Consider the following 12,469-nt stretch of genomic DNA (forward strand, 5'->3'; position numbering starts at 1 on the left):
TAGTTTCAATCTCGAACCGAAAAAGCTAATTTCAGCCAAACTAGGTAACCACCCTTAAATCTTTATAAAACCCTAACCCAAAATTAACTAAAGCTTTATCTCTGATTTCTCAAATCCTTATTATCTTTAGGTCAAGAGAGAGAGTAGTAGACATAAGGTTGGGACGTGCCCCCTATGGAACTTTTAGAGAGAGAAAATCTGAGTAGAGAGAGAGAGGCGTGGCCCCTAAGGAAAAGAGAGAGAGAGAGTTTATAGGAGATAGAGAAAGGTGTGCAAAGAAGGGAGAGAGCACCCCTATATATAGTGAAATTTAGGTCTAGAGTTTCCCATAGTTTACTTCTTTTTTGAGATTGAATATGAACCGTTAATCAAAGTGATTTGTGGCGTGAGAGATCGGAGTCATCCATTTCATAGATGAACCATCAACATTATGGAAGGTGTATGAACTATTATCCCCCTTTTCTTGAACCATTTTTCCAGCAATATATTTAAATAAATTAAATCCATTAAAGATATCATGCATTCCATAAAATTGCATTATCCATCTCATATATTCCATAAGAATATATCAAGAAATATCAAGTTAATATTTACTATCTTAAATAGATAAGATATGATCAATATTTACTATTTTACAAATTGACCATATGTCATAAGATACACTTTCCATATTTAAATAACTTGAACAATAAGCTATCAAAAGGAATCCAAAGGGGTGAGGTGTGCCACCCCTATATGGCACATGTGGCCCCACCCACACGCCACATGGTGGGCCCATGTGTACTATGGGCCCCGATAGAATTTTATAAACAGTTTTTAAAATTAAATAAAACAATTTAATATGTATTTGATTTTTTATAACTTTATAAATCAATAACTGTATTTTTATAAGTCCAACAATCATAAATAAAATATTGAGAGATTCATAAAAATTCAAATAATAAAACTAAAATCATGTCAATAATAAAATGAATACAATTAAATTAATATGATGGGAAAATAATCTATATGGTTTTAAGAATTCAATATGTAATTATGGGGTACTCCACCTTCAACTATGGACTACAGACCACACTTGCTTTATCAAACCGATCCAGTGTTTCTATGACTCATAGTCCAAGCAGAGGCTCATTAACGAGTCCCTAAAGTCTGTCCGATGAGTCAAGGGGTCGCAATCCCAGTCTGTGGATTATAGGTCCTCCCCTAGAGAAGAGTCAAGGTCACCACGACCTGATGCGACCACAGCTATGGAGCATCGAGGTATCTCTCGAACATGCATCTGCTTTACCCAAAAGGTGGATAATTGGTTTTCCCGAACTATCTATCAATATGCATGCCGTGTGATGGAACATGGATGAGGTTTTGGCTCCCATCTCTGTAAACCTACCATCAAACACAATTGTCACACAGTCCATCGACTCACTCATCCAGGCATAAGCTCGACCTCATCAAGGGCTAACCCAAAACCCTTCTCAGTTTATTCTTTATGCTCAAGTACGTTGTGTTTTCCACCCTACTGGTCTAGATCATCAAGCACAGTCCAGTATCAGCAAACATCATTTGCTTAACATGGTACTCGACGGACCAAACTTCCATTGAGTTTGTGTTCCATTATAATAAATGTTTTTCATTACATACTCATATGACCTTTAAAGGCTACAAAAACCCAACATCGACTGCAATCGTCTTTGTTTTCGTGCAAATCATTGGTTTATTTGAAATTAGTATTTTGCCGTTTTGATCCCCCACCCGACTTCAAGGGCTTCAGCTCTCTCAAATTTCTCTCTCAAAAAGTTGTTATTCTCGGTGATGAAATTCTCTACAGTTTCCAATAGCAAGAAGTTGCAGTGCTTAAAATTAAAGTATTGCACGGGTCTCTCTCTTGTCAAGGTTCATGCCCCAAACCTTCTCTCTTTCCGCATCGATGCCTATTTTGATGACATTGATCTCATCAGGGATAGTTCCACTACCAACTTAAAGAAGCTAAAAATCTATAATCTCGATCAGTTTCTTGAGGATCGTGTTCTTTAGATACATTATCTTGAGAGTCTCGTCAAATTGGAATCTCTTCATTTATCTGATTTTTCTATTAGGGTGAGTGTTGCCTCTGCATTTTTTTTGTTATTCTTTATTATTTCTGCAATTTATGAAATCTCTTTGATTACATGTTTCCATCGTTGTTTCCCATGCGTTTTAGCTTTGCTTACAAGTTTTGTTGTTATGGCAGTATAATGTTTTGTGTTGTAGTTTGGTTTGAAGGAAATGTGTGAGTTGTGTTTACTATAGCGGTGGTTTCTTGTTAACTGCAGGATTTTTGTGGTGATTTTCTTGATAGTACCATTGATAGATTGTCTACAACTTTCAACTATCTGAAGGTAATAGATATAGAGCTTCTATCAATGAAAGGAGGGGAAATCCTGGGATTTGTTTGGTTGCTAAAGATGTTTCTTAATCAAGAGGTTCTTTGCATTTAAGTGTGCTCCGAAGAATATTCTCATATTATGTTGCATTTCTCTTTGTTGTTTCCTTTCCTTTCTGGTTATCAAAGTACCCCTACGAGATGAAGTATTTAACATTTTATCGATTTACAACTATTCTAACTCATGATCATGTATTTTAAAAATTTTTATTTTGAAATTGAATCAAAAGGCATTTGTAAAAATTTAAATAGTTCATCCATTATGGGTATTTGAATAAATTTCCCCAGATATGGTGCTCTAGTTTCTCAATATAGGTGGTTTCATTCTATTTTTTGACTTTTTTTCACCTTATTTTCATTCGGAGGTTCGTGAGAGAACAGGATCTTGTGGCCAAGTGGGTGGAAATTATTGGAAGAAGTTCATTTTTTATTGTGGAATTTTGTTAGTTTGTCTAAAAAGAGTGAAAATAACATTTTATTTCAAGGGTGAAGAGAATATGGAAATTAGATGGTTTATTTTTTCCATGCCGAAGCATTGGATTGCTTGTGTATCCACATTTTGAATCCAGATAAAAAATCGAAGATTGTGGAGATGTTGGATTCCTTTTCTAGAGCTTCTTCTGGTGCCAAGATCATATTCAACTAGACTTGTAAGTTCATAACATTTCTTTAGGTACTTGAGAGCAACTTGTTATCTTCATTTTTGGAAAAGTTTAGGATGACTTGGGAATTGGGTACATGAGTATTATTGCATTCAAAATTCTTGAAATTTCTTAAAACTACACTATAATACTTTGAAATTTGAAATATTCATTGTATTGACATGAAAATGAGTGTTAAATTTCATTAATTTGCCTTTTCACATTAATTGCTATGTGTGGCATTTGATGAAGAACTCAGGACCACTACTAGTCTCGTTACTTATTTTTTGCATTGGATGTTTTTCTATACAACAATCTCAATCATGTAGGAATCACCTTTTTTTTGAGCATTATAACTGTCATCCCTCATTTTCTTTATGTCAATTCATTTATACCCAGGTATCTTGGGATTTCCAATAGACTGGGTTAGATCGTCAAACACAGTCCTGTATTAACAAACATCATTTACTTAGCATGGTCATCGTGCAACCACACTCTCAATGAGTTTATATTCCACAATAATAAATAATTTTCATTACACACTCACATAAGGCCTTTAAAGGCCACATAAACCCAACATTAACGACAATCGTCTTCGTCTTCATGCCAATCATTCGTTTCTTTGAAATTAGTATTTTGCCGTTTTGATGCCCCACCCGACTTCAATGGCTTCAGCTCTCTAAAATTTCTCTCTCTAAAAGTTGTTATTCTCAGCGATGAAATTCTTGACTCTACTGTTTCCAATAGCAAGAAGTTGCACTGCTTGAAATTAAAGTATTGCACGGGTCTCTCTCTTGTCGAGGTTCATGCCGCAAACATTCTCTCTTTTCGCATCAATGCCTACGCATCAATGCCTATTTTGATGATATTGATCTCATCAGGGATAGTTCCACTACTAACTTAAAGAAGCTAAAAATATATAATCTCGATCAGTTTCCTTAGGATCGTGTTCTTAGATACATTATCTTGAGAGTCTCGTCAAATTGGAATCTCTTCACTTATCTGGTTTCTCTATTAGGGTGAGTGTTGCCTCTGCATATTTTTTGTTCTTCTTAATTATTTCTGCAATTTAACAAATCTCTTTGATTACATGTTTCCATCGTTCTTTCCCACGGGTTTTAGCTTTGCTTACAAGTTTTGTTGTTATGGCAGTATTATGTTCTGTGTGGCACTTTGGTTTGAAGGATATGTGTGAGTTGTGTGTTTACTATAGTGGTAGTTTCTTATATAACTGCAGGATTTTTGCGGTGATTTTCTTGATAGTACCATTGATACATTGTCTACAACTTTCAACTATTATAAAGGTGTTAGATATAGAGCTTTTGTCAATGAAAGGAGGGGAGATCATGGGATTTGTTTGGTTGCTAAAGAAGTTTCTTAGTCTAGAGGTTCTTCGCATTCAGATGTGCTCCGAAGAATATTCTCATATTATGTTGATTTCTCTTTGTTATTTCCTTTCCTTTTTGGTTATCAAAGTACCCCTACAAGATGAAATATTTAACATTTTATTGATTTGCAACTATTCCAACTCATGATCATGTATTTTTTAAATTTTTATTTTGAAATTGAATCAAAATACATTTGTAAAAATTGAAATAATTCATTCATTATGGGTATTTGAATAAATTTCCTCAGAAATGGTGTTCAAGTTTCTCAATATAGGTGGTTTCATTCTGTTTTTTGACATTTTTTGCCTTCTTTTTATTCGGAGGTTCGTGAGAGCAAAAGATCTTGTGGCCAAGTGGGTGGAAATTATTGGAAGAAGTTCATTTTTTATTGTGGAATTTTGTTAGTTTGTCTAAAAAGAGTGAAAATAACATTTAATTTCAAGGGTGAAGAGGACATGGAAATTATAAGGTTCATTTTTTGCATGCCGAACCATTGGATTCCTTGTGTATCCACAGTTTGAATCCAGATAAAAAATCGAAGATTGTGGAGATGTTGGATTCCTTTTCTAGAGCTTCTTCTGGTGCCAAGATCATATTCAACTAGACTTGTAAGTTCATAACATTTCGTTCGGTAGTTGGGAGCAACTTGTTATCTTCATATTTGGAAACGTTTAGGATGACTATGGAATTGGGTACATGAGTATTATTGCATTCAAAATTCTTGAAATTTCTTAAATATTCATTGTATTAGCATGAAAATGAGTGTTAAATTTCATGTCTTTTGCCTTTTCACATTAATTGCTATCTTTTGTATTTGACTAAGAACTCAGGACCACTACTAGTCCATTTACTAGAAACCCATTATCTGAAATTACTTCTTTTTCGCATTTGTTGTATTTCTATACAACAATCTCAATCATGCAAGAATCACATTTCTTCTGAGCATTATAACTGTCATCCCCCATTTTCCTTATGTCAATTCATTTATGGCCGACTGGCCTAGATCATCAAGCACAGTCCGGTATCAACAAACATCATTTGCTTAGCATGGTCTTTGAGGGACCACACTCCCACTGAGTTTATGTTCTACTATAATAAATATTTTTCATTACACACTCATAAAGCCTTTAAAGGCCACATAAACCCAACATCGACTGCAATCGTCTTTGTTTTCGTGTGAATCATTGGTTTCTTTGAAATTAGTATTTTGCCGTTTCGATCCCCCACCCGGCTTCAAGGGCTTCAGCTCTCTCAAATTTCTCTCTCTAAAAGTTGTAATTCTCAGTGATAAAATTCTTGACTCTACTGTTTCCAATAGCAAGAAGTTGCACTGCTTGAAATTAAAGTATTGCACGGGTCTCTCTCTTGTCAAGGTTCATGCCGCAAACTTTCTCTCTTTCCGCATCGATGCCCATTTTGATGATATTGATCTCATCAGGGATAGTTTCACTACCAACTTAAAGAAGCTAAAAATCTATAATCTCGATCAGTTTCCTGAGGATCGTGTTCTTTAGATACATTATTTTGAGAGTCTCGTCAAATTGGAATCTCTTCACTTATCTGGTTTCTCTATTAGGGTGAGTGTTGCCTCTGCATTTTTTTGTTCTTCTTTATTATTTCTGCAATTTATGAAATCTCTTTGATTACATGTTTCCATCGTTGTTTCCCATGGGTTTTGAGCTTTGCTTACAAGTTTTGTTGTTATGGGTGTATTATGTTTTGTCTTGTATTTTGGTTTGAAGGAAATGTGGTAGTTGTGTTTACTATAGTGGTAGTTTCTTGTTAACTGAAGGTTTTTGTGGTGATTTTCTTGATAGTACCGTTGATAGATTGTCTACAACCTTCAATTATCTAAAGGTGTTAGATATAGAGCTTCTGTCAATGAAAGGAGGGGAGATCATGGGATTTGTTTGGTTGCTAAATAAGTTTATTAATTTAGAGGTTCTTTGCATTCAGGTGTGCTCCGAAGAATATTCTCATATTATGTTGCATTTCTCTTTGTTATTTCCTTTCCTTTTTGGTTATCAAAGTAACCCTACAAGATGAAGTATTTAACATTTTATAATCATGTATTTTTTAAATTTTTATTTTGAAATTGAATCAAAAATACATTTGTAAAAATTTAAATAGTTCATCCTCATGATCATGTATTTTTTAAATTTTTATTTTGAAATTGAATCAAAAATACATTTGTAAAAATTTAAATAGTTCATCCATTATGGGTATTTGAATAAATTTTCCCAGATATGGTGTTCAAGTTTCTTAATATAGGTGGTTTCCTTCTGTTTTTTGACTTGTTTCTCCTTCTTTTCATTCGGAGGTTCGTGAGAGAAAAGGATCTTGTGGCCAAGTGGGTGAAAATTATTCGAAGAAGTTCATTTTTTATTGTGGAATTTTGTTAAAAGAGTGAAAATAACATTTCATTTCAACGGTGAAGAGGATATAGAAATTAAAAGGTTCATTTTTTGCATGCCGAAGCGTTGGATTCCTTGTGTATCCACATTTTGAATCCATATAAAAAATCGAAGACTGGAGATGTTGGATTTCTTTTCTAGAGCTTCTTCTGGTGCCAAGATCATATTCAACTAAACTTGTAAGTTCATAACATTTCTTTCGGTACTTGGGAGCAACATGTTATCTTCATATTTGGAAAGTTTAGGATGACTATGGAATTGGGTACATGAGTATTATTGCATTCAAAATTCATGAAATTTCTTAAACCTACACTATAATACTTTGAAATTTGAAATATTCATTGTACTAACATGAAAATGAGTGTTAAATTTCATTATTTTCCCTTTTTACATTAATTGCTATGTGTGGTATTTGACTAAGAACTCAGGACCACTACTAGTCTATTTACTAGAAACCCATTATCTGAAGTTACTTATTTTTTGCATTTGATGTATTTATATACAACAATCTCAATCATGCAGGAACCACCTTTCTTTTGAGCATTATAGCTGTCATCCCTCATTTTCCTTATGTCAATTCATTTCATATTCATCAATCTCTCTGAGGTTGGAAACTATACCCTCTATTACTGCTTGCTCTGTTATTGGCCCTCTCAGTTGAACTTGGGAATCAAAGGATTAGTCCTTTGACCTTCGAGGCTATTGTGGGCATTGATTATTTTTGTATTAGTTTGAAATTTTGTGCTATGTTGTGGCAATTTTCTTAGTTATAGAATGGGCATCTTATGAATGTGAAGCTTGATTATGACTACTACATGGCCTCTGTTTAGAGCGTCTCTTGTTGTTTGAGACCATTGCCCTTTTATCTGATACTGTTATTTGTAGTACATGGCCCCATTTCTTGTATCTTTTGTGAAATTTGATGCTTACTGCACGTTAATTTTGTCAAGAAAATTGGTCAGAAAAATTCGAAATTGGCAAAAAAGGAATGAACTTGAGAGCCGAGTTCTCATTTGTTGTATTGCTCAGTATATGTCGAGATGTTGACCAGTTTCTGATTTTCTTTTATAGGTGCTGCATCGTGGGGAGACTTGAACTTTCAGTGGATGAAAAGCTTGCGATTCCATCTGCAACCAATGTAGGTATCAATTCTGATTATTGGATTTTAAGTATAACTCACGAGTCAGAGAAAGATTTTGGATTGCTAGACATGAGGGTGAATTTGAATTACTTATTGTGGGCTGATAAGCTATCACCGTAAAATCTCATGGGGTGAAATCGATGGACTCTTTAGCCATCATGGTTTTTGCTGGTAGTCATCGTATGGATGATGACATGTAGCGGCTTCAAGTGCTGAGTAGAAGAAATGAGCTCAATATGGCTTCTTCTGCAAATTAAGTAACCAGAACGAGGGTTATTACTGGATTTCTATGCAATACTTCACCTTTAAATCAGTGAGAGTGGGTCTACAAAGAGATAGAGAGTAGTTCCTTGGATGTTGCAGATGTTGGAAATTGGTGGGTAAACAGGGCAGGATGCGAAAGTAATAAGAACTTTTGATGTCCCTCGGATATAAAAACTTCATTATCACAAGACAGTTTCCTATTAATAATAACAGTCGGTGTGCATCTGAAGTTTTTTTTAGGCAAATTTGTCCTCGGGATTCAATGAAATAGAAGATTGAAAAACTTCATTATTACAGTTTCCTATTACTAGCAAGAATAAGTGTGCGTCTAATTTTTTTAAGAAAATTTATCCTCGGGATTCAATAAAGGAAAAAGTTGAGATAGAGCCGAGGCTCTAAACAATCAAATTAGAGCCCATCTCAAAAATTTCACTATAAGAGGTTGTTTTGATGCCCAAATATCCTCAAATTGATCATCTTGACCTCATGATGCATGGACATCAGAAAAAATTATTTTCAAAATAGTGCATCTTATAACGTATTTTTGGACCGTCAATTTTCAAGATTTTCAAAGTTTCATAGATATGATCGATCTATACTATTTTTTAAGCTTTAAATTTTATAATTAAAGATAAAAAATATTTTGATGCTATCACAAAGATTTTAGTATTCAAACCACAATTCTCAATATTATTTGAAGATAGGCCTTACTTTCATTGTTTTGAGCCTAGGCTCTATACAAATAGAAGATCGAGAAACTGTCTTGACTGCACAATTACCGCAATATTCTAGAGTTGCCTCTTTCTTAAAGAGAGAAATTCGCAATAGGTTTGAAAAATGGTAGAAAACTTGTCAACAAAAGGAGGGATTCAAACCCCTATTTACAGAGAGAAGAAATGTCATTTCAACTTCACACAGCTCGCATAGAATATTTGCCTACTTTGCATAGGCTTTCTTTCCTCATTTCTTCAAATACTAAAATAAGATTTCTTATATTTAAGCATGGTTTTTTAGTTTTTTCTTCAGTGGATAAAACACCTATAACTTGTCTCTACAAATTAGTCAGAATACACTTGTCAATAATATTATAATAATTAAAAAATATATTATATTACAACACAAGAGAGTGAAGGACACTCTAATACGAAGATAGACCACTCAAAGCCATTAATATTTAAGGAATAGGATTGCATACTATAAGATCATTTATTTTTATATAAAGAGGTCACAATCACTTTTAGCCATTGAATAGAAAGTCTATTTGGTATAAGAATGTCACAATCACTTTTTGTCATTGGATATTAAATTCAATAGACGAAAGTGTCACAATATTTGAACAATTTTATTTTTCGTCTTTGTGCCTTAACAATAGCACTTCTTCAAATACCTGATTTTAAATCTGCCTAATTTCAAATCTAACAATCAATGATAATTACGACCTTATATTAAAATAAATTATCTTATTGTATGCATTTCCTTAAGAAAGGAATATGGCATTTATAATATCAGTTTATTTTGTGAATTTGGACCATGTGTACCGCACAAAATTTTTTCGTTTTAGTCATTCTAGTGAAACTTCTTTAACATTCACAATTGGTCTTAGGGAGGAACAACTCTACACGTTCAAGCCATGAGAGTCAGACTAAAGGTTACCTCAGAAGCATTGTTCGTCTCCGAGCTATGGTCATATTATTATCATGCACTTGTTGTGTATGATATAATGATATACAAGTGCAACACCTATAGTTCTTCTCCAAACCGATGGTGGAGATGAGAAGTAAATCTCTATATTACGGGCAAGCTTTTTATGCTTCTCCTACTATATAAAACTTATATATATCCCCCACCCAATAGACGCCTGAGATGGCCTCAATCACAATGTCACATCTCTATAGTTTTTTATTTTTAATTTTTTTCTACAAATTATTTTGACACCAAATTTTGGGCATCCAATCATCTCTTAAACTCACACTTGTAAAAAATATAAACAAAATATTCTCAATAAAACAAAATAACTAAAATACCCTTGAAAAGTTTCAAGAGGTATTTTAGTCATTATATTTATTGTAAAATTCTTTTTAATATTTTTTAAGTGCGCCCCAGTGAGAAGATGACCTGTACCAAATTTGATTATCATACAATTTATAGAAAAATTAAAAATAAAAGACTATGAGGCATCAGATTTGATCAAATGGCCAGTGTCTCACTTGATCTAAATTGGATGGCTGGATGGGAGGCAATTCTATGTTGTAGGGGGAGTATAGAAACCTTTCTCTCATGTTACTCTAATTTTTGATATTTCCATTTTCCCACTAACCATTGTACTTTGAAAGATTATCTAACGTAAATTTGATGAAAGAGAGTGGCTTTGAAGTTTGAACTTAGGTGGTTTGTTAAAAAGTAGGGAGCATAAAAGTTTGGCTTTTACCTATTTTCTCGACTTTTTATATGATCCACAAGTAACCATGTTATGGTCATATAAGAACTGTAGTGCCCGACGTCTCTATTAGATCTATATAATGCATTTGGCACTTCCCAGCCTATTTAAAGCATTAAAAGACATGTGGTTTTGTTAAATCCATCATCATCAGACTTCTGTCAACTATTTGGGGTTGGTTATATCAATCCTTGGCTCTATTAATGGTCATACTATTAATGAGGTAAAACGCCCTAACAGAATGCAAATGGTATAGATTAGGGGTTCGAGAAATATTTTGGCTAAGTTTTACAATTGATGCCTACTTAACACAGCCCACCTCGTTTATCTGATCTTGGGACCGGTTAAGGAAAACTTTAAGGTCGTTAACTAGTTCAGTAAATTCTTAGCAAAACATGCATCAAGGAAGCAGGCTTTATCCTATTATAAGTCCACCAAAGAAAATGGAAAACAAGGATTCAAATCAATTAGAAGAAAAAAAAGAAAGAAGCCACACTATCTAGTTTAAACTTCAAAGATAATTTACATCAACATTCCTTAATGCAAATAAAAAAAAAACAGCAATTGAAAACTGAAATGGCTAAATTCGGCAACTATAAGAGCCAGATTTAAGAAACTTGCCAAACATTTAACATTCAAATTATCTTATTGTATCGAAAATGCAAGTTAATCCATTCATAGGCTAAAATTATATCCATAAAATGTAATTCTATAAGAAGGAAAATTGCTAGTCGATCGAGGTACTCAACCAAAAATCATAACAAAACCTTAGAGCATGCCATTTTTTTGATAATGCTATGAACAATCATTTCTACCATTGCTTTAAGGTGACCTTAAATCAAGGCCTAAAGCTGTGAGTGAAACGTTTAGAGAGAGAAAAAACCTAAAAAGCCTATAGAGAGATAAAACTTACCACCCTCTTGAGAGAAAGAATGATTGTACTTCAAAGTCCAACCCCTTCTGTTGATGATGAAAAATAAAGACTCCAATTCATCCATTTAAAATCCACTAGAGAGAAATATCCACTCTAATTCATCCATTCAGACCTAAAACAATAGTAGTATTTCAAAATCCATACCTTAAATCAAGACCTAAAACCATGAATGAAAAGTTTAGAGAGAGAAAATGTCCAAAAGTTTAGAGAGAGAAAGATGAAACTGACCACACTCTTGAGAGAAAGAATGGTTGTACTCCCAAATCCAGCTCAAGATTAGAAAAAGTGGACTAACCATCTCATTTGCCCTGCCTGAATGTGATGGGTAAGGAGGGGTAGGTAGCCAAGTTCAAAATCCAGCCCTAAATCTTGGGCCCCAAGAGATTATCGCGCATACTAGAGTGAGGGAGAAACAAACCCTAGGAACTGGTGATGCAGTGGAAATGGAGAGAGAGAGAGGAAATCGAAGAAGGATAAAGCTTTTGAGGATTGTGCCCGTTGCCAGAGAGAGAGAGAGAGAGAGAGAGAGAGAGGGAGAGGTGGGCACAGAGAGAATTTGGAAGGAAATGAAAATGAGAGGGCCAAACAAGGGGAGCATGTTCTTTGGGTTTCCCAATTTCACATTTAAACTCGATTCCAATATCTGCACCATCTATTTTATTGGACGGTGGATTAGCGTGAAGCTCTTATTGTGCGGTTTGAGCTTCGGCTGTATATAAACGTTTTCTTTTAATTAAAGTAAATTAGAGATGAAAATGTTATACATGTACCTATTCCTTATAGATAGATAATCACCAACAAGTTCTGCCGTTTGGAATCCCATTGATCTTT

At 34.0% G+C, this 12,469-nt stretch overlaps 1 long non-coding RNA gene across 1 annotated transcript; it reads right to left on the reverse strand.

Moving 5' to 3' along the window:
• Window positions 1-6,462: 6,462 nt before the first annotated feature.
• On the reverse strand, window positions 6,463-12,254 carry LOC105421490 (uncharacterized). The gene is made up of 4 exons (XR_967033.3): window positions 11,867-12,254; window positions 11,618-11,750; window positions 8,094-8,249; window positions 6,463-7,989 (listed from the first exon to the last, which is right to left on the reverse strand). It is a non-coding gene; the product is annotated as an uncharacterized LOC105421490 (long non-coding RNA).
• Between the last annotated feature and the right edge of the window lie 215 nt (window positions 12,255-12,469).

This window comes from Amborella trichopoda, chromosome 11, assembly GCF_054954075.1.
Source record: "Amborella trichopoda isolate Santa Cruz 75 chromosome 11, AtrichopodaSantaCruz75HAP2 v2.0, whole genome shotgun sequence".
Taxonomy (NCBI): domain Eukaryota; kingdom Viridiplantae; phylum Streptophyta; class Magnoliopsida; order Amborellales; family Amborellaceae; genus Amborella; species Amborella trichopoda.